At 34.2% G+C, this 25,135-nt stretch overlaps 1 long non-coding RNA gene across 1 annotated transcript in view; it reads left to right on the forward strand.

The window, feature by feature from the left end:
* Positions 1-25,135, forward strand: part of LOC129047817 (uncharacterized) — a 1,037,663-nt gene that overhangs the window by 834,887 nt on the left and 177,641 nt on the right. The window contains exon 4 of the long non-coding RNA XR_010136497.1: positions 24,798-24,890. This is a non-coding gene — a long non-coding RNA (uncharacterized LOC129047817). The remainder of the gene's footprint in view (positions 1-24,797; positions 24,891-25,135) is intronic.

Raw genomic sequence — 25,135 nt, forward strand, 5'->3', positions numbered from 1 at the left:
TTATACCGAGAACAATGCAACAGAATTAATAGAAAAATATTAATATAGAGTTTAACAAGGGTGGTGTTATTAAATAGCAAAACAAAAATAAAATATAAGTAGTTGGTATATATGTTCATAGCCAGTCAGATTATTGCATTCCTATGAACAAATTTTTATAAGAAATGTGAAGGACTAGTAGGAAGAAGACTTGACAAAATGAAAATAAATGCTGTGTTTTGGTTTTAAAATTGAATTATGTCATCATTTTAATTCTTTACATATCAATGTATAAGTTGAATTCAATGTTAATCAGTGGAATTTTCTTTTTTTTTTGTTTTTGTTTGAATCTGATTCAATTATAATGTTTAGCCTGAATCACAGATAGTGCATAACAGCTAATTATAATTTGAAAAAAAAATTAGTAAGTATTTTTAAGTTAAATCTAAACATATACCTTTTTAATAATTTAGCTATATGGAAAGAAATATAGAACAAGAATACATAAATTGGTCAAGAAAATAACCACTATATACATAGTTAACATAAACATATTCACATATGTTAATGTATCATTACTTCAATAGAAAATAAATGGTTCTAAGACACAAACCAATTAAAAATAAAAAAAGGATAATTGTTTTTTAGTGCTCAGACTTAGTATTAATTAAATAAATACATATTCAAATAACAATTAAATACTGCTTTTTGCTAATTAAATTGACAAAATACTTAATTAGGTACAGGCATGCCTCAGAGATATTGAAGGTTTGGTTCCAGACCACCTCAATAAAGCCAATATTGCAATACAGTGAGCCACATGATATTTTTGGTTGTCCAATGGATATAAAAGTTGTATTTACACTATAGTCTATTAAGTGTGCAATAGCATTATGTCTAAAAAATAATGTGCGTATCTTAATTTGAAAATACTTTATTGCTAGAAAATGCTGTCACCTGAGCCTTCAGAGAGTCATAATCTTTTTGCCAATTGACTGTTTTGCCCTGACATTGATGTCTGCCGACTGATTAGAGTGATGATTGCTGAAGGTTGGGGCGGTTGTGTCAATTTCTTAAAATAAGACAGTAATGAGGTTTGCTGCATCAATTGACTTTTTTTATGAAAGATTTCTCTGTAGCATGCAATGCTGTTTGATAGCATTTTACTCACAGTAGAACTTCTTCCAAACTTGCGGTAAATCCTCTCAAACTCTGCCAATGCTTTATCAACTAAGTTTGTGTAATATTCTAAATTCATTGTTGTCATTTCAACAATGTTCACAGCATCTTGACCAGGAGTAGATTCCATCTCAAGAAGCCATATTCCCAACACAGAGAAATGATCAATGTTTGAGGTGATGGATATCCTAATTACCCTGATTTAATCATTACACATTGTTATGCATATCTCAAAATATCACATGTATATCATAAATATGAACAATTATTACATACCAATAAGCCAGGCAGAGGAAGACAAATATTGCATGTTTTTCACTTGTATGCTGGAGCTTAGCAAATTGATCTCATGGGGATAGAGAGTACACATATATCAAAATATCATATATATCCCATAAATATGTACAACTGTTGTGATAAAATCTTTTTAATTAAAAAATTTTTCGAGCTGGGCATGGTGGCTCACACCTGTAATCTCAGTACTTTGGGAGGCCGAGGTGGACAGATCATGAGGTCAGGAGATCAAGACCATCCTGACTAACACGGTGAAATCCCGCCTCTACTAAAAAAAAAAAAAAAAAAAAAAAAAAAAATTAGCTGGGCATGGTGGCACATACCTGTATTCCCAGCTACTTGGGAGGCTGAGGCAGGAGAATCATTTGAACCTGGGAGGTGGAGGTTGCAATGAACCGAGATCGCGCCACTGCACTCTAGCCTGGGTGACAGAGTAAGACTCCGTCTCTAAATAAATAAATAAATAAATAGTTTCTAACAAAAAAGAAACCACTCTCTTTGGACATCTATAAGAAGCAACTCCTTATCCATTAGAGTATTACTGTAAGATAATAGCAATTCAGTCACATCTTCAGGCTCCACATCTAATTCTTGCTCTCTGGCTATTTCTTAAAAAATGTATTTCTTAAACAAGACATGAAAGTTGAAATTACTCCTTGATCCATGAGTTACGGAATTGATGTTGGGTTAGCAGGCATGAAAACAACATTAATCCCTTTGTATAGCTCCATCAAAACTCTTGGGTGACCAGGTGTGTTGTCAATGAGTAGTAATATTTTGAAAAATATAGTTTTTTCTGAACAGTCAAGTCTCAAAATATTGGCTTAAAATTTTCTGTAAATCATACTATAAACAGATGCGCTGTCATCCAGGCTTTGTTGTTGCATTTGTACAGTGTAGGCAAGGTAGATTTAGCATAAATCTTAAGGACCCTAGGGCCTTCTGAAGGGTAAATGAACATTGGCTTCAACTTAAGTCACCAGCTGCATTAGCCTCTAATGTAAGAGTCAGGCTATCCTTTGAAGCTTTAAAAGCCAAGCACTGGCTGCTTCTCTTTAGCTGTCAAAGTCCTAGATGGCATTTTCTTCCAATATAAGGCTGTTTTTCAACATATAAAAATCTGTTGTTTGGGGTACCCACTTTCTTCAGTTCTCTTAAGCTAGGGCTTCTGGATAACTTGCTGCAGCTGCTACATCAGCTCTTGCTGCTTCACCTTGCACCTTTATGTTTTGGAGATAGCTTGCTTCCTTAACCCTCATGAATCAACGTTTGCTAGCTTCAAACTTTTCTTCTGCAGCTTCTTTACCTTTCTCTGATTTCATGGATTTGAAGAGAGTTAGGTCCTTGCTCTGGAATAAGCTTTGGCTTAAGGGGATGTTGTGGCTGGTGTGGCCTTCTATCTAGACCATTAAAACATTCTTCATATCAGCAACAAAGCTGTTTTACTTTCTTATCATTTGTGTGGTCACTGGAGTAGCAGTTTTAATTCTCTTTAAGGTTCTTTTTTTTTTTTCGTTCCCAACTGTTTGGCGCAACAGGCCTAGCTTTCAGCCTATCTTTGCTTCCAACATGCCTTCCTCACTGAGCTTAATCTTTCCTAGCTTTTGATTTAAAGCAAAAGACATGCAACTCTTCCTTTCAATTGAACACTCAGAGGCCAGTCTATGGAAAAGTCAGAATATGCATTTATCAGTTAAGTTCATCATCTTCTATGGGCCTGTTTGTGTTGCTCCCAAATGATTACAGTAGTAACATCAAAGATCACTGATCCTAGAACACCATAACAATATAACGATAATGAAAAAGTTTGAAATATTGTGGAAATTAACAAAATGTGACACAGAGACATGAAGTGAGCATGTGCTGTTGGAGAAATGGTACCAACAGACTTGGTCAACACAGGGTTGCCATAAACCTTCCATCTGTAAAAAAATGTGATATCTGTGAAGTGGAATGAAGTGAATCACAATAAAACAAAGTATCCCTGCAATAACTTCAATATTGTTGAAAATAAAGCTATGTAGGTACATTGCTATTGGAATTAAAATTTGGTACAACTTTTCTTAAAGCAATTTTGACAGTGTGAAAGGGCTTAAAACATATAGGACCTTCTAGCTTTGAATACTCATTTTGCTATTTATAAATTGTGTGAAGGGAAATTATTTCATCTTTCTTTGCCTTGTTTCCTGTTATGTACAACCTTGAAAATTAGGATGAAATGAGTTAATACAGGTAAAGTGCTTACACCAGTGCCCATAATCATCATTGCTACTTATTTTTACTATGTTTTCTACAATAATTTGGCTTTTCCGATAAGCATTTTTGATAAACCCAGCGTTTTGCTGATTGTGTTTGCGTCTTTAATTATAAACATTAATTTTCTTAGAGCAACCACCAACGTGATAAAATTTCAGACTTACTACAGTGCTTGTTCTAAAACTGAAATTCATAGACTTTCTAAAGACATGTTTATCTGGATTAGCTGTCTTTTCCAAAAGGGTTAACACTACACAATGACCTGTGTCTCTGTAATTAACGCAGAGAGAAAGGTTAATTCTGGATGACTATGTAGGAAGCTAATGCAAGCCTTCCCTTAAGTACTTTTACATATTTGAATGTCCTAATAGGTTAGGCTTTCAGAAGTGTCAAATGTAAAGTTATATGGGGAGGTTGTTTCAAGTAGATAAAATTCCCTCAGTTGTGTATGTCTTAGTGTATGTGCAAAACAAAAGACGGTAGCATCAAAGTCTTAAATAGCCATTGACAAAAGCTTTTTGATTCTTCATCTCCTGAGGCTATATTGATACCCTGAGGAAGAGGTCAGGCAGACATCTGATTTTAAGGAATTTCAGGCAAAATAGGTATGTGAGGCATGAGGGAAAGGACTTAGGGTTTTGTTTTGTGTTTGTATTTGTTTTTGTTGGGGAGGTAGGAAGAGCGTGCTAGAGGAAGAGGACTTTAGCTAATCCTTATTTAGCTTGCCATTTAATTGTAGAGAAGGGTCCAATTACTCAAAGTTTTTCCCAAAATGCGAGGGTAATAATTTTAGGTTGAAATTAGCTGTTAAATGAGATGACAATAATTATAAACACTTCTGTAGAGACCATAAACATAGGCTTGTAAAATATAAAATAAGCAAGAGACCTGAGACTATCACCAAGACAGAGTTTTTCCAGGTCTTTAATTTCATAGATGAGGTAATAACTTTAATTTTTCAAAGTCTCCTAACTAGTAAGTCCCTGGGCAGAGATGCAGCTTGTATTCAGATCTCCTGGCTTCCACTACAGAACTATTTCTACCAGAGGTTGTTAACGTTTTTCAAAAGCTAAATATCAGCTGTAAATGTGAACAAAGATTAAGGTACACACAAATAAGTACTTCACTGTTAGTGTTTTCAGGTTGATTTTTTTTTAATTGTTGTTGCTTTAATTGCCATAGAAAGACCCTGAATCTTTGTATTCTAAGAAACACCTCACCTTCTTTCAACTTACAGACCAAACTGGTCTTACTGTTTCCTCTCAGCTTGACTAAACCTTAGGCCTACTTCTTCCTGAGTCTAGGCTTCTGATCTTTTTCTTAGAGTGTTTACTTGAGGAAGCTAGTTAATTTTTCCTCAGCCCGGTTAAGATGCAAAACAAACATTTTAAAATCTTCTTGCCAGTTTTACACCCAGGGCTGTCTTCCTCTAGGGCCTGGAAGCCATCCCTTTAAAATCATCAAGGAAGATAGCACCCCGGTCTCCCAGTCACTGTGGGAGGGTGGGAGCCTAAGTGGGTATCTTGCTTCAAGCTGTAAAAGTATCTCATGATGAAGACAAGAGAAAGTTTTCTTTTCGCTTCTGTAAAGCCAGTTAGCACACAGATGGACTCAGATCTCTCATCCTGCCCTTCGTTTCAGCAGAGTTGAGATCAGATGACTTTTATGTCTTTATTGCAAGAACCTTGAAAAAAGTCTTCCCTGCCTGTTTATCTGGTATAACTTGCTTTGATAGTATCATAGCACTTCTTATTTCTACAAACCGTCCAGCTTATTTTACATAAATTATTAAACCTACTTCATTTGATCTCACTTTGATATTTTAAATCGAAAAGTAGTTGTTGCCACTTAACAATATTTCTTCTTTGTTTCTGTTATCATTAGTCTTCCTCTTGCTTCTTACAAGAGTTCTCTAAACCCTGCTGGTGTTGCTACTTGCAAAGGCTAAATAAAATTTGATTTGCAACATTTTGCATCTGAAAAATCACTGTCAAATTATTTAACAGATTATTGTATCCTCTTCCTTGTTTTTCTTTGTTAAAGGTCTGCACAATTTCAGACTTTCAGAGCCTTAATATTCCTCTCTGACTCGGATGTGAGGAAAAGTAGTATGAAATTAGTGGGCCAACATCCTGAAAGATTAGTCCAACCACGCTATGCACATAATTAGAACTAATTGAATTAGTTCCACTCCTAGCAAAGAAGTAAAATCAATATTATAATTAAAACTGCATTTTTGTATAATTGGATTTTCAAATGAAACCTTAACAAGGGGAAGGAGTGAAGAGTGTTTCTTATGTGTAGATGTAATTAATATTTGTATTACGTTTATATCTTTAAAATAATCCTGCAGGAATTTGTGGCAATATCCTCAATTTCATTAGCCAGAGCTGATTGCAGGAGCTCCTTACTGTAATCCTTAAAGAAACCATCCATACAACAAACCTATCTGTTGCCACTGAGCTGGTCTAGCCAACTGGCTTACTTCTTTCCTATCTCAAATATGTCACTCAGATGCAGCATGAGGGTTTTCAGAAACCGTTTTATTATTTTGTGTGTTTGTTAAAAAGTTTTGAACAGGACTGGGCAGCTCAACAGTTGACCTTCTAGTGCTTCCCTAGAACTCATTGATATTCCTTCAAGTACTTTTTGCCACAATTCCATATAGAGATGGAATTTCTTCATATACAGTGATGTTAGAAAAGACTTATAATTTATTCAAAAATAGTGACATGATTGGGGCCACATGAAGAGCACCATTTGACATGGTTCTTCTCTCAAAATTTAGCAATTTTGGAAAGTTGAATAGATTAACATTTGCAGAGTCACTTTATGTCAGAAAGACAGGTCCTGTGTTGGGAGAGGGGAGAATACATCTATAAATTAGATGTAGTCTCAGAAAGTTCTCTTCAATTAGGAATAGCATACATTATAGACACAAAAACTGAAAATCAAAACAAGACAGTGTAGGTCATATGCCAAATGAGTGGCATAGATGGGTAAATATACAGGTGTGATTAAGTGGAAACATTCTTGTGAAAAGTTAGTTAGTTAGAAGACACGATTCAAGTCATATATATACACATACAGTTTCATAACTATGATCCTTGGGCATGTAAGTCAGTTGACCCAGCTAGACTACAATTTTCTCATTTCTAAACTGAAAATGTTGAAATAGATTAGAAGGTTCCTTCCAGTTTTGAAGTTCATTGAAATTCCGAGGAGGGAAATCATACTTAGGGATGATGTGCTCATGGATGATTACATGAGACCCATGAAAAATGAGCTAAACAAACATTGAAAAAAAAAAAAAAGAGGATGTGTGTTATTAGATAAGGGATAAAAAGAGGGACAATACAGAAGCAAAGGAAAATAAATAACATGTCTGTTTTGTTCACTTTGTGTCGTTGGGGCTAGCCACAGTTCCTGAACCACAGAAGCAGTATATACCACCCACTTAAGAAATGAACAAATTGGGACATGCCCCTATTGCTTACAAATGGGATGTCATCTAAAAAGTCACTTTCTGTGTTCACTTAAAGATTCTTGAGCAAAAATACTAAACAACCACAAAGAAAAATTTGTGTGAAAACTTTCTTCAGTGTCTTTTATTGGATGAAAATTAGCACTTTCTATGTTGTTTCTTTCTCTAGTTTGTGTGCCAAAAGCTTATTTAAAAATTCCCAAGGTTACACAATTGATAAATGGCAAAATTCAAAACCAATCTATAAAATTTTCTCATTGTTGTCAGTTTTTAATTCAGGGAGAATTCCCTAAGCTGCTTTTGAACAAGATCTGAAACATGCACATGATTCTCCCCTGTTTTCTGCCATATTCTTGACTTGAGTTCTGCATTTTCATTGCAGTTTTTCAGTTTTTCGAAACAAATCCTCATCTGAAATTATGCGTGCACCTTCCTGAAATGCCTCCAGTGCCCAGATATTTTTCCCTCTACTTACATATAACCCTTACAACTCTTGTGCTCATTGTATCTTCTTTTCTCCTCTGATGATGCTTTCACGTGCTCTTAATCAGTTATCTCCAGGATTAATTTTGGATGCTGGAGGAAGGGACGAATAGTTTTGATTTCCCCTGAGCTTGCTAACATTCCAATGCCTAAAATAGAAGCGCCCTGAGAGGACATCTTTGCTTGCATATCACTTCTTGGCAACAGATAAATTGTTTCTCTATAGGTTTCTCTTTGAATTTTGTGTTGGATCAGTTTTTAACTTGGAGATCATTCTCTTTTGAGTAATACTTTTTCAAGGTGTCACATCTTAAGATTTATTGCACTAATACATCATCAGAATGGCAGCTGGCTCCGATGATGTATAGCTTAATACATCATCAAAGCAATTTCTCATTCAGGTTACATATTACACAGAAGTGTTAGTGCTTGTGGGTATATATATATATATATATATATATATATATATATATATATATATATGTAGTGCTTACAACAAATAAAAGAAGGTTTCAGAGAGTTTGCAAAAGTCTTAGATCTGTCCCAAACCCAGATGAGCAATAAAATTAGCATTGGGTCCCAGTAATAATGAGTGCTAACCCTTCTTTGCATAGCTACTGATAGCTTCTTCTTAAATTTTATTTTTTAACATGAAATATGTACAGTTGATAAAGAATCAAAAATTCAAAAACTAATACATTGAAGACTACATTTTCCTTCTGTCCATATTTGGGAGTTATACAGTACCTTTCTCCAGAGGGAAAACCTTACCAACACTTTTAGAGATAATGTAAATATACACAAATGTTTACGTAAGTACCTGTTTGGTTTTTTTTTTTTTTAAATCTTTATATAAAATCAGCAACATAGCCTTCTGCATATTTTTCCCTCCAGTTATTGGTATAAGTTTTAAATTGCTTTATGCAAATATATAGTTATTGCTATTATTTGGGTGATAGCATACCATTATATTTAATAGACGACATATACTTTAAATATTTCTTTAGTTTCTACTATGTTACTACTGTGAACGTTGCTAAAATTAAAAGATTCTCACATCAGTACTGTATTACACATATGAGATTTTATATATATATATATATATAAATATTTCAAAATGTGGAATTGCCAAGGTAAATGTTTTGTGCATGCTAATTCCTGTAATTATTGCTGCAATTGATGCTGCAATTGATCCTATAGTAGTTTAAGGAGTTTACACTCTTCCAGAAAGATACAAACGTTCTTTACTTGTGTATAATTAAACATTGTTATCCTAAAACTATGAGAAGTCATATTCATAAAGGCAAAATTTGTACAAGAATTTGAATTCTTGCTTGTATTTGCTATTTCTTTTCTGCAATGTTTCCTTGATGTTTTCCAAGTACCGGTACCATATAATTTTAATTGCTATAGCATTTAAAATATTTTCATATTTGGGTAACCATTCTTTAATACTCTTTTTTTCCAGAATTTTTCTAGTAAGATTATTTCTTTCAATACTTTTTTTCCATGTACATATTAAAATCTATTTATTTGTCTATTTATTAAAAAAATGCTTTTAATTTGGGTCATGTGAAATTTATAGAATAACTTAGGAAAAGTTGACATGTTCATACAGTAATAATAATTCCATTTAAGATTTAGCTATATTTTTAAAGTTCACTTTTTTGCTCTCAGAAGTTTTAAAAAAATTTAAATATAGATTCTGCATATTGTTAATTTCTTGGAAATAATTTTTTCGTAGTTAAAATTTTCAAGGGATTTTTCTTTTTAATATATTTCCAGCTGGATATTGCTTTTAAATATAAAGACTACTTAGTATATATTAATTTTGTAATCAATCACTCAACTTATTGAAAGAACTTGATGTTTATAATTATACTGAAATTCCTTGAGTTTTCCTAATATAATCATGTCATATGCAAAAATGACCATTTTATTTCTTCCACCCAATTTTTATGTCTTCTATTTTTTGTTGTTCTTCAATTGTTTGAATGGTACCAAATAAACATCATTAAAGAATAGCATTAAATATGCTTGTTGTGTTGTGAGAATGCTTCTAATTTTTCACCGCTAAGTATGATGCTGGCTTTGGATTGACACGTCCTTCTACCATTCTGTTGTTATTATCTCTCTGTTATAAAGAAAAAATATCACCCTTTTGGAAAATATCCACTTTTTAATGGACAATCTCAAAACTAGAACAAGAAAATAAAATAATGGCTGGAAAGAAAATGGAGGTCCTTTTTTTTTCCTTCATTGTATGATACAGAGCTATCTCATTTTTTTATGACAGCACACTACACTGATTTCTTGTATGATCCAGACCGAAGGAGAACTCATTTTAATTAATGAGGATTTTAAAATTGTTTAAATGAAACAATTATGTGAATCTTACCAAACATGTTACAAATATATACATTTTATTTTAGGGATTAATAAAAACTGGGGAGAGAGAAGAATAAAAATGTAGAGAAATTGAAGTGTGATTAAAAGTGTACTACCAATAGAATAAAGGAGAAAAATCACCTGATCATCTAGGTAAATGCAGAAAAAGCACTTGATAAAATCCAACCCTTTTATAATAAGATCTCTCAACAAATCAGATGATATAAAGGAAACTTACCTCAATAAAACAAAGGTAATGTATGAAAAACTCATCACTAACAAACAAACATTATACTCAAAAGTAAAAAAAAAAAATTTAAATATTTTTAAAATCAAAATTTTTTTTTCAAAGGTAAAAAATGTAAAGCTTTTCCTCTAAGATCAAGAATAAGGTAAAAATACCCACTCTTGCTACATTTATTCAACATACTACTGAATGTCCCAGACAGTAGTTAGGCAAGAAAATAAAATAAAATACATTAAATTGAAAAAAAAATGAAGTAAAATTATCTGTTTGTAAATGACATAATTTTATATATAGAAAACCCTGAAGTCTCCACACACAAAAAAACTGTTAGAACTAAAAATGAATTCGGTAAACTCGCAGGGTATAAAATTAACATACAAATATCAGTTGCCTTTCTATACTTTAATAATGAAAAATAAATTAATAAAATGACCTCATTTACAATGATGTCAAAAAATAATAAAATACTTACTTAGAAATAAATGTAACCAAAAAGGCAAAGACTTGTACATTGAAAATTATATAATATTGGTAAATAACATTCAGGCAGACATGAACAATATAGAGAGGCATCCTGTGTTTATGAATTGGAAGAATTGAGATTGTTAAAATGTCCATACTTTCTTAAGCACTCTACAGATTCAATACAATTTCTATCAAATTCCCAATGACATTTTCATACAAATAGAGAAAACATTTTGGACCAAAAAAAGACCTTGAATAGCCAAAACAATTTTGAGCAAAAATAAACCTTGAAGCATTACATTTCCTGATTTCAAAACATATTACAAAGCAATAGTAATCAAAACAGCATAGTACTGGCATGAAGACACCCGTATAGACCAATGGAATAGAATAGACAGCTCAGAAACAAACTCAGGCACATATGATTAGTTAAACGTCAACAAAGATGCCAAGAATAAACAATAGAGAAAGAACACTTTCTTCAACAAATAGTGTTGGGGAAACTGGCTGTCCATATGCAAAGGAATGGAATTGGATCCATATCTTATACCATACACAAAAGTCAACTTAAAGGGCATTAATGACTTAAATGTAAAACCTGAATAAAACTCCTAGAAGAAAACATAGGGGAAAACCTTCTTGAAATTGGTCTTTGCAATGATTTCTTGAATATGACCCCAAAAGCCAAGGCAACAAAAGCAAAAATAGGGAAGTAGGATTATACCAAACTGAAAAGCTTCTGTACAGCAAAAGAAACAATCAATGAAATGAAAAATTAACCTATGAAATTGGAAAAATTGGAAATCATGTATCTGTTAAGAGGTTAATACTCAAAATATATAAGGAGCTTATTCAACTCTTTAGCATATAATAATGATAATAATAATAGTCTGATTAAAAAATGGGCAAAGAAACTAAATTGACATTTCTCCAAAGAAGACATACAAATGACCAACTGATATGTAAACAGATGCTCAACATCATTAATCATCAGGGAAATGAAAAATCAAGACCACAGTAAGATATCACTTCATTTCTGTTAGGATGGCTATTATAAAACTAAAACAAAAAACAAAAACAAGAGTTTACAAGGATGTGGAAAAGAAGGGAACCCCTTTACAGTGTTGGTAGAAATGTAACATGGTGCAGCTGCTATGAAAAACAGAATGGAGTTTCCTTAAGAAATTAAAATTAGACTGGGTGTGGTGGCTCATGCCTGTAATCCCAGCACTTTTGGAGGCCTAGGAGGGCGGGTCACGAGGTCAGGAGATCAAGACTATCCTCGTTAACACGGTGAAACTCCATCTCTACTAAAAATATTAAAAAATTGGCCAGGCATGGTGGCATATGCCTGTAGTCCCAGCTACTTGGAAGGCTGAGGCAGAAGAATCGCTTAAACTTGGGAGGCGTAGGTTGCAGTGAGCCAAGATCGCACCACCGCATTCCAGCCTGGGCGATAGAGGGAGACTCCGGCTCAAAAAAAAAAAAAAAAAAAAGCCAAAAGAAAGGTATATATCCAAAATAATTGAAATCAGGCTCTCTAAGGGATATTTGAACTCCCATGTTTATTGCAGCATTACTTAGTATATCCCTGATATTAAAGCAACTTAAATGTCTATTAATGAATGAATGAACGAAAGAATGGGTATATGCTTACAAGGGAATATTACTCAGCTTTAAAATGAAATAAATCCTGGCATTTATTTACATCAACATTAGATAAACCTGGAGGACACGTAAAGTGAAATAAGCCAGACACAGAAAGACAAATACTGCATGTTCCCACTTATACAAAAAATCTTGAGTAGTCAAGCTCATAGAAGCAGACAGTAGAAAGGTGGTTGCCAGGGTTATGGGGGTAGAAAATAGGGATGTTCTAGTCAAAGGGTACAAAGTCTCAGTTTTATGAGATGAGTAAGTTCTGGAGGTCGACTGTTTGGTATAGTACCTATAGTTAACAATATTGCAATGTATACTTAACAGATTAATGACAGGATAGATCTTATGTTAAGTGTTCTTACCACCCCCACCACACAAAATAAAAACTAAGAATAACATAAAGAGGGCAGGAGGAAACTTTTGATGGTGATGGGTATGTTTAGGGCCTTGATTGTGGTGATGGTTTTATGGATTTATACTTATCTCCAAATCCATCAGCTTCTGTATATTAAATCTATACAGCTATCTGTATGTCAATCATACCTCAATAAAGTGATTTTTAAAAGATTATAATACACTTTAAATAATCATCAGTGAAAATCATTAACAGAAATGTTCCATCATTACATCACATTCATTACCTTCAATTTCATGGGCTTGCTTAAAAATTTTAGCTATTGTTTGTATCATGTTTCCCTATCATGGTCAGATTAACCATTATAGGGAAAACCAAATTTTTCGTATTCTCTCAAATGAGGAAAAGTAATGAGGAACAAAAAAAATTTCAATATGGAAAGTCTCAGTCTTTAATACACGTTATAAAATAAGTTTCAATTAAAGGTAATATGTAGAGTAGCTTAAAAAGAACAATACTTTTTTCAGGGGCATAGTATTTTTCGTGGCCATCATTATTATTAAAAGCAAGTTGGGTCTTCTCAATCCTTCTTTTTTGCCTTGATGACCTCAATGAGTTATTTTATGTTATTATCTACTATAAATTCATCAGTATCCTCCTTTAATATTGGTCTAGTCTCTTCCTTTGACATGTAAATATAAACCTAAGTCCAAAAACAGCAGCTACTTTGTGTAGCAAGAATTTTATTTTTTTTGCAAAAAAAATACAAATTTTATTTCCACATTCACTGGCCTCCTTGATTTAACAAAATTATTAACGTGGAAGTGTACAGATATTTAACCAGAGCATCTTTTTTCTTTGCAAATTTCCCAAAGAGAAGAAATCTATCAAATATTGCTACTGGGAAACTTACATAATTGTATTTGTGTGTGTGTGTATGTGTGTGTGTATATGTGTGTGTACACTTTTTACAACCCTCAATTCCCTTTCCTAGAACATCCCCATTGTTCTAGGGAGGATATATTTCTGATTAAATGCTCACAAAAACCTGGAGGGATGATGGGAAGAATTTAGTTTGAGAGAATGGGAGAACATGGGAAAGAAAACATTTCATCTAAAGAGTGGAATTCTTGAGAGTAGAAGATGTTAATAAAGGCTGAGGAATAAGATAAAAGAACTTGACACAAGGTTTCTGAGAAAAAAGAGGGCAGTGAGGAAGATAATTTGGAGAATGTGATAAATAGCGGTCAATGGCCATTTGATGACACCCTGTAATCCTTACCTTTTAATAACTTTTACTAAAATCTATTTAAGAGTCACCGCTTTTAGAGTGGAATCTATTTGAGTTGTTATTCTGGTTATATGGTGGAATGAGTTAAGATTAAGAGCAGCCATTAAGGCCTAGCTCTAAAGAACTGCTTTTGAAAATAAACATTTTGTATCACAGAATTAACGATGCTCTGAGAAGCTAAGATCTATTCCTCCCTAATATAATGAGATAATTCTCAAAAACAGAAAGTGTGAGAGCTTAGTGACCATATTTCCCCACCTGTGATTTTGTAAGGTCAAACAATTAATAGACAAGCTAGAGTAGTAGAGCAGAATGGTTAATAACTCAGGTTCTGGGATTCAAACTCCAGTACCAACACTTAATAGCTTTGGCAAATTATCTAATCCTAATTAATTCCAGTTTTCTTATGTATTTTTTACCCAGATTCCTAGTGTTTTAAGGACCAAGTGAAGTACTAAGTTAATAAATAGGTTTTTAAATTCACTTAATGTCTTAATCAAACTTGAAGGGTTTTTTGCACTTTGGAAATTAATAGTTGGTCAAGTAGAAAGATGCCAACTGGATGGAAGAGCTAATTTTGAGTTCGGTTTATAAAGTCTCAAGGGGCATTACCACACAGAGAGGAAAGCAGTTCTGAACCAGGTTGAATACACTCTGAGAAACAGACATTTTGCTTAATATACCTGCCTATCGTGTGGTTGTGCATGCACTGGTTTTATTGACAAATACTGGGCTCAGATATTTTGTCAAGTGACTTGAGACAGAACATTAAAATCGAGTATTATATCCTGACTTTTCTTCTATAGTCTACAATTCAATTGTTTGTAAAAAGTTTAGTTTAGTTTGATTTACTAAATAATGTATCTCCACTCTGCTTTGAAAACATAACCATGAAAATGAGGTAACACATGAGCAATAGTTTATATACTTTATGACAAAAAAATGACAAGCAATGCCATTAAAAAATCATCCTCTGACACATTGATCAAGACATTATCGTAGGTTATATGTAACTTTAATTCATCCATAGTTTGAATTTAGGCATTAAGATTTTTTTAATGAAATTCTATAATATATATCTTAGATATTTCTTAACAATTAAAATAGAAGCATATCTGTTTGTAGAAAAAGATTAAAAAAATCTATTTTCCACATTTCATCTGAACATGAGAAAATATTTAGAAGAATTAATACAAATACATGCTATTTTGGAGGCAGAAGACATTTTATTCTGTATATTTTATTCGCTTTATTCACCTTTTGCTTTTATTATTCTATAAGTTACCTAATTCTATGTGTTTTATTATTCTATGTGTTACCACATTTTAAAATGGGCCTGTCATAATTCAGCAAGCCATATAAATTGACTTAGCATTCATTTAATTAACTGTACTCACTCATCTGTTTTTATTAATGCTTATCCATTAAAAATCTGAGAGGAAACATTGTGAGTAAGTCTCTGGAATCTATTCACTTTCTTGGTCATCTATGAATATTAAAAATACCAAAGTGTTATACAACAATAATGGCTTTCATTGTTATTACTATTTTTACTTGCTAGACACAGTTTTCAGTGCTTTATTTGTTATTGTAATCCCTCCAATATTGCTTTTCTTAAATTATACTTTAAGTTCTAGGGTACATGTGCACAACCTACAGGTTACATGGGTATACATGTGCCATGTTGGTTTGCTGCACCCATCAACTCATCATTTACATTAGGTATTTCTCCTAATGCTATCCCTCCCCCAGTCCCCTGCCCCCCGACAGGCCCCAGTGTGTGATGTTCCCTGTCCTGTGTCCAAGTATTCTCACTGTTCAATTCCCACCTATGAGTGAGAACATGCAGTGTTTGGTTTTCTGTCCTTGTGATAGTTTGCTCAGAATGGTGGTTTCCAGCTTCATCCATGTCCCTGCAAAGGACATAAACTCATCCTTTTTTATGTCTGCATAGTATTCCATGGTGTGTATGTGCCACATCAGGGTCTGGCTCTGCTGCCCAGGCTACAGTGCAGTGGAGCAATCTTGGCTTACTGCATCCTCCACCTCCCAGGCTCAAGCCATCGTCCCACCTTAGCCTCCTGAGCAGCTGTGACTACAGGTGTGCAACACCACACCGACTAATTTTTTCTATTTTTTATAGAGGCAGGGGTTCACCACGTTGCTCAGATTGGTCTCCAAGTCCTGAACTCAAGTGATCTGGCTGCCCACCTCAGCCTCCCAAAGTGCTAGGATTACAGGCGTGAGCCACTGTGCCTAGCCTTAGTGCATACCGTTGTAAACGAGGAAAAGAGAAGTTATGTAGTTAGTAGGTGACATTGCCTGGGACTCAAAATGACATATCTGTATCATAAAGTCTTGCAATTAACTACAAAACTTTACCACAGGGGTGTCCAATATTTTGGGCCACTTTGGAAAAAGAGGAATTGTGTTGGGCCACACATAAAATAGATTAACACTAATGATAGCTGATAAACTAAAAAAAAAAAAGAAATCACAAAAAGTCTCATAATGTTTTCAGAAAGTTTGCGAATTTGTGTTGGGCCGCATTCAAAGCTGTCCTGGTCCGCTTGCAGCTCGCGGGCTGCGGGTTGGATAAGCTTACTCTACCATCTCAGTATATATTTTAATATGTCAGATATATGATAGAATTTACTTTGAAGTAATTATGGGATACCATATTTAATAATGTCCATGATTTTTTTCCATCTTTTAAAAAATTGCTAGGTTGTTTGGAACACTAAAATAAATAAAATTTTCCAAATACTTAAAAAATTTGCTTAAATTGTGTTAAATATTTCTGCTCATTAGAAGAATAAAATAAACTTTTTGGTAACTCATCATCTCTGTTTCAGTTTCATTCTTGTCTAAAGAAAAAATAGAATGAACAAGAATAATTGTTTTCTACAATTGTTACAAATTCTAAATATGTTTGAAACGTCACTGCACACTGCTTACTAACATGGTGGTACCAAGTGAAGTCAGAAATATTAATGAGAGACCTTTGGCAACAAATGCTAGGGATAGTGAACAATACCTTTTCATAAGTACAACTCATGTAAGATGACAAATGTCTTACAATGCTGGGACAAACGGTGACAATAAGGAATATGGTGGTAAAGAACTCTGCTTAAGCACATTTGAAAGATAGAATTCTGGGAAATGAAGAAAAAGATAAAAAATAGAGAAGACAGATTGAGGAGAGAAAACACGATTACAAAATTAAATGGGAAAGTAGGAAAAATACAAAAAAATAGGATTAGTTGAAGGAAAACAACTTACAGGTTAAGAAACAACTAAAGAGGGCCAGACACAGTGGCTCACGCCTGTAATCCCAACACTTTTGGAGGCCGAGGTAGGCGGATCACCTGAGGTCAGGAGTTCAAAACCACCCTGGCCAACATGGTGAAACCCCGTCTCTACTAAAAATACAAAAAAATTAGCTGGACGTGGTGGCAGGTGCCTGTAATCCCAGCTACTCAGGAGGCTAAGGGAGGAGAACCGCTTGAACCTGGGAGACGGAGGTTGCAGTGAGCCGAGATCGTGCCACTACACTCCAGCTTGGATGACAGAGCAACATTCCATCTCAAGAAAAAAAAAAATTCAATTATTCTAATAGCTTTCTATACCCTCTCTACCCCTGCATGTCCTTGTAACCCTCCACCCCAGCTTGAATTTGTTGACCATCATTAAACCATTCCGTGATACACATATGTAACTTCTTTACCACCCTCTCACTTTACATACTTGACAAAACATCAACCCTGGAAAAGTATAACTGTTATTATTTATTTATTTTGAGATGGAGTCTCATTCATTCTGTCACCCAGGCTGGAGTGCAGTGGCACAATCTCAGCTTGCAACCTCCGCCTCCCAGGTTCAAGGGATTCTCCTGCTTCAGCCTCCTGAGTAGCTGGGCGTAGGGCCACCATGCCCATCTAATTTTTTTTTTTTTTTGTATTTTTAGTATAGATGGGGTTTTATCATTTTGGCCAGGTTGGTCTCGAACTCCTGACCTCAAATTATCCACCTGCCTTAGCATCTCAGAGTGCTGGGATTATAGGTGTGAGCCACCATGCCTGGCCTGTACTGTTTCCTGCACACATTTGCATTCATGCAGTTGACTATGGCTAGAGAAATATCTAGAAACATGCTGACTATTCTCATCTAAAATTACTATCCACTAACTTTAAATGAATCTCAATACTTCTAGCATCATACAATTTCTAGCTTATTTATTATCCCAATGTCTTATTAAACATTTCCCTTTCTTAAATTTATGCCTATTCTTAGTCAATGACTGTACTTCCCAATTCACTTAGAAAATTGAAAGTTGCAAGAAAAATACTACAAACTCTGTCCTCATAAATCCTCCATCTGCATCTGTTTGCATGTGTCCTCTCTCTCTGTTTGTTCCCAGGGATGAACTCACCATGCCTGTATCTAAGGTCCACCTGTTTACTGATATACTAGATTCATCTTTTCTTGCCTGCTCAAAAACATCACTCTCTGTCCTCTGTCACCAAATTTCCCTTTTCTACTGTATCAATCTCATCATAGTGCTGTTCCCCAAAATTGTATGCTTCTATTTTTAAAAAAATCATGCATCTCTACTACCCTACAGGTATCACACCATTTTTTTCTCATCCTTGTAGCAAAATTCCTCAAAACAGTTGTTTACACTTTCTGCCTCCAATTCTTCTTTTCCCCATTCTCTCAGCAAACTTCGCCTCTCTACTAAAACTACTTCTGGCATGGTTACCAATGACATCACAATGCTAAATCTAATAGTCAAGTTTTAATTCTCATATGACTTGATTTATCATTCACATAGGACATAGCTGAAGATTCCCTTCTCCTTAAATTGCTTTCTTCACTTGACTTTTTGACACCACAGTTCTTCTGATTTTCTTTTTTCTTTGTCATCTTCACTTTATTAATCTTTTTAATGGTTTTATCCTCATCTTCTTGATCTCTTAATGTTGGATTTTGTCAGTTGCTTTGACCTTTTTTCTATCTATGCTGTCTTGGGATTCTTATTTGGCTTTGTGCTTTAAATACCATTTGATAACTGATAGCATTTTCTTTCTAGTGTGGACCTCACCCCTGGATTATAGACAACTTTACTGATACCTGAAAAATGTCTAAACTTAACAGGTGCAAGCTAGAGCTCTTGATTTTCTTCTGTCACACAGATCAGGTCCTGGTACAATTGTTCCCACCTCAGTTAGTGGTAATTTCACTTTTAATTGCTCAGGCCAAAATATCCCACATTCCCCCAAGGGGAATACAAAAAGTTAGTTTTTGTATATTGTCTTTGTTTCTCGTTTCAAAACTTACAACAGAAAATTCTGTTGTCTCTATCATTAAAATATATCTAGAATTTCCCCATTTTTCAGTACCTTTTCTATAATCATCCTGGTTCTATCTGCAAACACCCTGCTGTAGATTTTTACAATAGTTTCCTGACTGATCTTTCTGTTTTCAACTTATCCCTCTAAAGTCTGTTCTCAGCAAAGCATTCTGAGTAGATCTGCCAAAGCATGCATCAGCAGAAGTCATTTCTCTGCTTAAAAACTCTCCAATGAATTCAGATTTTACTTGGAATAAAAGCCAATGTCTTTAAAATGGCCTAAAAACCCTACATGATTCGTCTTCCCAACTTTTATTATATTTCTCACATCCTCTCTTACTACTTCCTATCCTTCCCACTTTTCATCAGCCATACAGATCTTCAAAAATGTTAGGTAGACTCCCACCTCTGCAATCTCGCATTTGTTTATACCCTCTTCCTATGATGCTATACCCCAATGTATCTACAGAGTGAATTTTCTCACCTCCTTCAAGTCTTTGCTTAACTGTCTTCTTCTTGAGAGTTCTTCTCTGAGCCCTCTATTTAACTTATAGCCCAATCCCCAACTAGGCCTCCTGGTTCTCCTCTCCAGCTTTATTTCCTCAGTAACACCTTAAATCTTACTCTATAGATTTATCAACTTTTACATGGTCTTTCCCACAGAAACTTCATGAAGGCAGAGATTTTCGACTATTTTATTTACTGACATAACCTCTATACCTATAAAAGTGCCTGGTATGTAATGAGTATTTAAGATATATTTTTGGCTGTTGAGTAAATGAGTGAGTGAGTAAATGAATAAATACTATTAATTGCAAGTTGCCTTACATTAGAATATATGCTATACTCATCCTTTTTTTTTTCTCTAAATTCAACTGTGCTTTTATTTTATATTTAAAAATTCTTTAAAATACATTCACTTACTTTTTTTAAAAACTTTTATTTCAGGTTCGGGGGTACATGTGCAGGTTTGTTATGTAGGTAAATTGCATGTCACAGGGTTTGGTGTGCAGATTATTTCATCACCCAGGTAATAAGCATGGTACCTGATAGGTAGTTTTTCTATCCTCACCCTCTTCTCACCCTCCACCCACATGTAGGCCCTGGTGTAACTGTTGTTCCCTTCTTTGTGTCCATCTGTAGTCAATGTTTAGTTTCTACTTAGACATGAGAACGTATGGCATTTGGTTTTTGTTCTTGCATTAGTTTGCTTAGGATAATGGCTCCACCTCCATCCATGTTGCTGCAAAGGACATAATCTCATTCTTTTTTATGGCTGTGTGATATTTTATGGTGTATTTATATCGCATTTTCTTTATCCAGTCTATTGTTGATGTGCACTTAGGTTGATTCCATGTCTTTGCTGTTGTGAATAAGATTGTGATAAACATACGCATGCTTGTGTCTTTATGGTAGAATGATGTGTATTCCTTTGAGTATACACCCAATAATGGGATTGCTGGGTCGAAGGGTAATTCTGTTTTAAGTTCCTTTAGAAATTGCCAAACTGCTTTCCACAATGGCAAAACTAATTGTACATTCCCACCAGCAGTGTATAAGCATTCCCTTTGCTCTGCAACCCACCAACATATATTATTTTTTGACTTTATAATAATAAGCATTCTGACAGGTTGTGAGATGGCACATCAATGTGGTTTTGATTTGTACTTCTCTAATGATCAGTGATTTTAAGCTTTTTTTCATATTATCGTTGGCCACATGTATGTCTTCTTTTGAGAAGTGCCTGTTCATGTCCTTTGCCCATGTTTTAATGGGGCTGTTTGTTTTTTTTCTTGTAAATTTGGTTAATTCCTTATAGATGCCAGATAGTAGACCTTTGTCAAATGAATAGTTTGCAAAAATTTTCTCCCATTCTGGAGGTTGTCTGTTTACTCTGTTGATAGCTTCTTTTGTTGTTGTTGTGCAGAAGCTTTTTAATTCGATCCCATTTGTCAATTTTGGCCTTTGTTGCAATTGCTTCTGGCATTTTCATCATTAACTCTTTGTTTGTGCTTATGTCCTGAATGGTATTTCCTAAGTTGTCTTCCAGAGTTTTTATAGTTTTGGGTTTTACATTTAAGTCTTTAATCCATCTTGAGTTGGCTTTTGTGTATGGTATAAGGAAGGGGTCCAGTGTCAATCTTCTGCATAGTGCTAGCCAGTTATCCCAGAACCATTTACTAAATAGGGAGTCCTTTCCCCATTGCTTGTTTTCGTCAGCTTTGTCAAAGATCAGATGGTTGTAGTTGTGCAGCATTACTTCTGGGTTCTCTATCCCATTTCCTTGGTCTATGTGTCTGTTTTTGTACCAGTACTATGCTGTTTTGGTTACTATAGCCCTGTTGTACAGTTTGAATTTGGGTAGCATGATGCCTCCAGCTTTGTTCTTTGGGCTTAGGATTGTCTTGGCTATTTGAGCTCTTTTTTTGGTTTAAAATGAATTCTAAAGTAGATTTTTTACAATTCTGTGAAAAATGTCAATGGTATATTCATAGGTATAGCATTGAATTTGTAAACTGCTTTGGGCAATATGGCTACTTTAACAATATTGATTCTTCCCATCCATGGGCATGGCATGTTTTCTATTGTTTGTGTCATGTCATCTCTGACTTTTTTGAGCAGTGTTTTGTAATTCTCACTGTGGAGATTTTTCATCTTTGTGGTTAGCTGTATTACTAGTTTTTTTTTGTGGCAATTGTAAATGGGATTGCATTCTTGATTTGGCTCTCACCTTGGATATTGTTTGTGTACTTATTTTTGTACATTGATTTTGTATCCTGAAACATGACTAAAACTGTTTATCACATCAGGGAGCTTTTGAGTCGAGACTATGGGATTTCCTAGACATAGACTCATATCATCTTCAAACAGTGATAGTTTGAATTCCTCTCTTTCTATCTGGATGCCTTTTATTTCTTTCTCTTGCCTTACTGCTCTGGTTATGACTATGTTGAATAGGAGTGGTGAGAGAGGGCATGCTTGTCTTGGGCTGGTTTTTAAGAGGCATTCTGCCAGCTTTTTCCTATTCAGTGAAGTTAGTTGTGGGTTTGTCATAGATGGCTCTTATTATTTTAAAGTATGTTTCTTCAGTGCCTAGTTTGTTGAGAGTTTTTAGCATGAAGGGACGTTGAATTTTATCAAAGCCTTTTCTCTATCTTGAAACGATCATGTGGTTTTTGTTTTTAGTTCTGGTTATTTGATTTGAGTCTGTTGAATTGAACTTGCATCCCAGGGATAAAAGCCTACTTGATTGTGATGGATTCATTTTTGATATGCTGCTGAATTGGATTTGCTAGTATTTTGTTGAGGATTTTTGCATCTATGTTCATCAAGAATATTAGTCTGAAGTTTTCTTTTTTTGTTGGGTCTCTGCCATGTTTTGGTATCAGGATGATGGTGGCCTCATAGAATGAGTTATGGAGGAGCCCCTCCTCCTCAGTTTATTGGAATAGTTATAGTGGCAATGGTACCAGCTCTTCATTATGCATTTGGTAGAATTTGGCTATGGTCCTTGCCATTTTTTTTTTTTTTGGTTGGTAGGCTTTTTATTACTGATTCAGTTTTGGAGCTCATTATTGGGCTCTTCAGGGATATAATATTTTGAGGAGTTCAATCTTGGGAGGTTGTGTTTCCAGGAATTTATCCATTTCTTCTGAGATTTTTAGCTGTGTCCATAGAGGTGTCCCTAGTAGTCTCTAAGGGATTTTTTTTTTTTTTTTGACTTCTTTGGGGTCAGTGGTAACATTCCCTTTGTTATATCTGATTGTTTTTATTTGGATCTTCTCTCTTTTTTCTTTATTAGTCCACTTAGGGGTCTATCTATGTTATTCTTTCAAAAAAAAAAAACCTCCTGGATTCATTGATTTTTTTTTTTGTATGTTTTTTCACATATCAGTTTTTTCAGTTCAGCTCTGATTTCATCTTTTCCTTGTCTTCTGCTAGTTTTAGAGCTGATTTGCCATTGTTTCTTTCATTCTTTTAGTTATGTTGTTAATTTGAGATCTTTCTAACTTGTTGATTAAAGATTTAGCTTCGTAAACTTCCCTCTTAACACTGCTTTAGCTGTTTTTCAGACTCTAGGATACTGATCCTTCATTTTGAATGTATGTCTCCTGGCATTCTACGTGAAACATTATAGACCATTGCTTTTAACTAGTTGCCTAACTACTTGTGCTCTCTGAGGCTTTGGATAATGTATGTTTTCAGAAACTAAAACTTTAGATTAAGAACCACTCTGTACGTTATAAATACTGATTTAGGAGAGGTTTCCCAGTCTACTTACATCATAACATTATTTGAAATGGAGTTTGAACTCTATGACAAAACATAATGGTGCTATTCATAGACACACACATACACTCATACACACACAGTGGAATTCTTCTTTTAACACATTTTTATCTATGTTTTGGAGGTTCATAGCATTATTTACTATTACTCTTTTTATACTTGTTAGTGCACTTGAATACAGGTTATTATGACACCTAATGGTAGCAATTTATTTTATTTCTTTGTATTTCTCTTCTTCCTGTACTTCAGATTTTTCAAATTCACTTAAAGCATGGCTTTTTAATATAGACATTTTCCAGTGTTACATAAGGTCTTGAGGTTAGGCTATCTTTTTAATTTTTTTGTAAAACAGGATTTTTGAGAATTTCGAATTTTTTCCTCACATTAGAAAATGTAGGAACCAAAAATGACAAATAGCATGGAAGAGAGCTAGGAAGAAAATTAAAATATGTCTGGACAGACTGAACACAGGCTCTCAAGTCAGAAAATATGTGATACATACATGAGAGGTTCAGTCCACATCTAATCAATCACTGTTGCTGAGAAGGAAATAACTTTTTGAAGAGTTTCATGCTGAAGGAGGACAGCTGGTTACTTCTGGTGCTATTAAAAGTTCAATGGTAGAGACAAATCACTGTTTGAGGAATATTTACTGGACTTGTTAATCTGCCCAGGATTCTGATTGTCAGAAGCCTAATTATTTCTTGAGTCCTTGATCATGATGTTAATGATCCTGATATATTTCCTGAATTATTTAACCATTTTCCCCTCATCAGTTAGTTATTCTGAGAAGAGTCCTAAGCCCTTTCCACTGTTTTATATACTAGTTTTATCTAGTTTGCAGTATTTTTGACTATTATAACATATGCCTATAAAAACATTTAATTTTTAAATGACTTTATAGCACTTGACCATTATTTGATAGCCCATTGCTTATACAAAGTGGCTCCTATGCTTGGCTTATAATTTAATGATTGAGTATGCATCTTTTTTGGGGTGGGGATCAAGGTTCATTTTGGTTCAAAATCTTGTCTTAAATGACATTAAAAATTTAATATAATTAACTGTTCACAGAGATTTGCATTTCTTCAAGCAAAAAGAGTGTTGCAAGAGAGACTTGGTGGCTTGGTAGGAAAAGCTGCATGTAAGCTAATGGCTCAAATGCAGGTAGGGGGATTATTTTTAAACTTCTATTGTGATATTTTTTGCCAAAGTATTTGCCAAATCCCTGTCCTTGACGGAAGTATAATGGTGAATAGGGAAGCAGTTTTCAGTTATTATATAATGTTCTCTGCAAAACTTTGCCAATTGGATTTTAATTTATTCTATATCTAAAACAAACAAACAAAAAGGTAAAATGAAATATAACCCTTTATTTACATAAAAATGCACTGTAAGAATAAATTAAACTA

This window comes from Pongo abelii, chromosome 13 (assembly GCF_028885655.2).
Source record: "Pongo abelii isolate AG06213 chromosome 13, NHGRI_mPonAbe1-v2.0_pri, whole genome shotgun sequence".
Lineage (NCBI taxonomy): Eukaryota > Metazoa > Chordata > Mammalia > Primates > Hominidae > Pongo > Pongo abelii.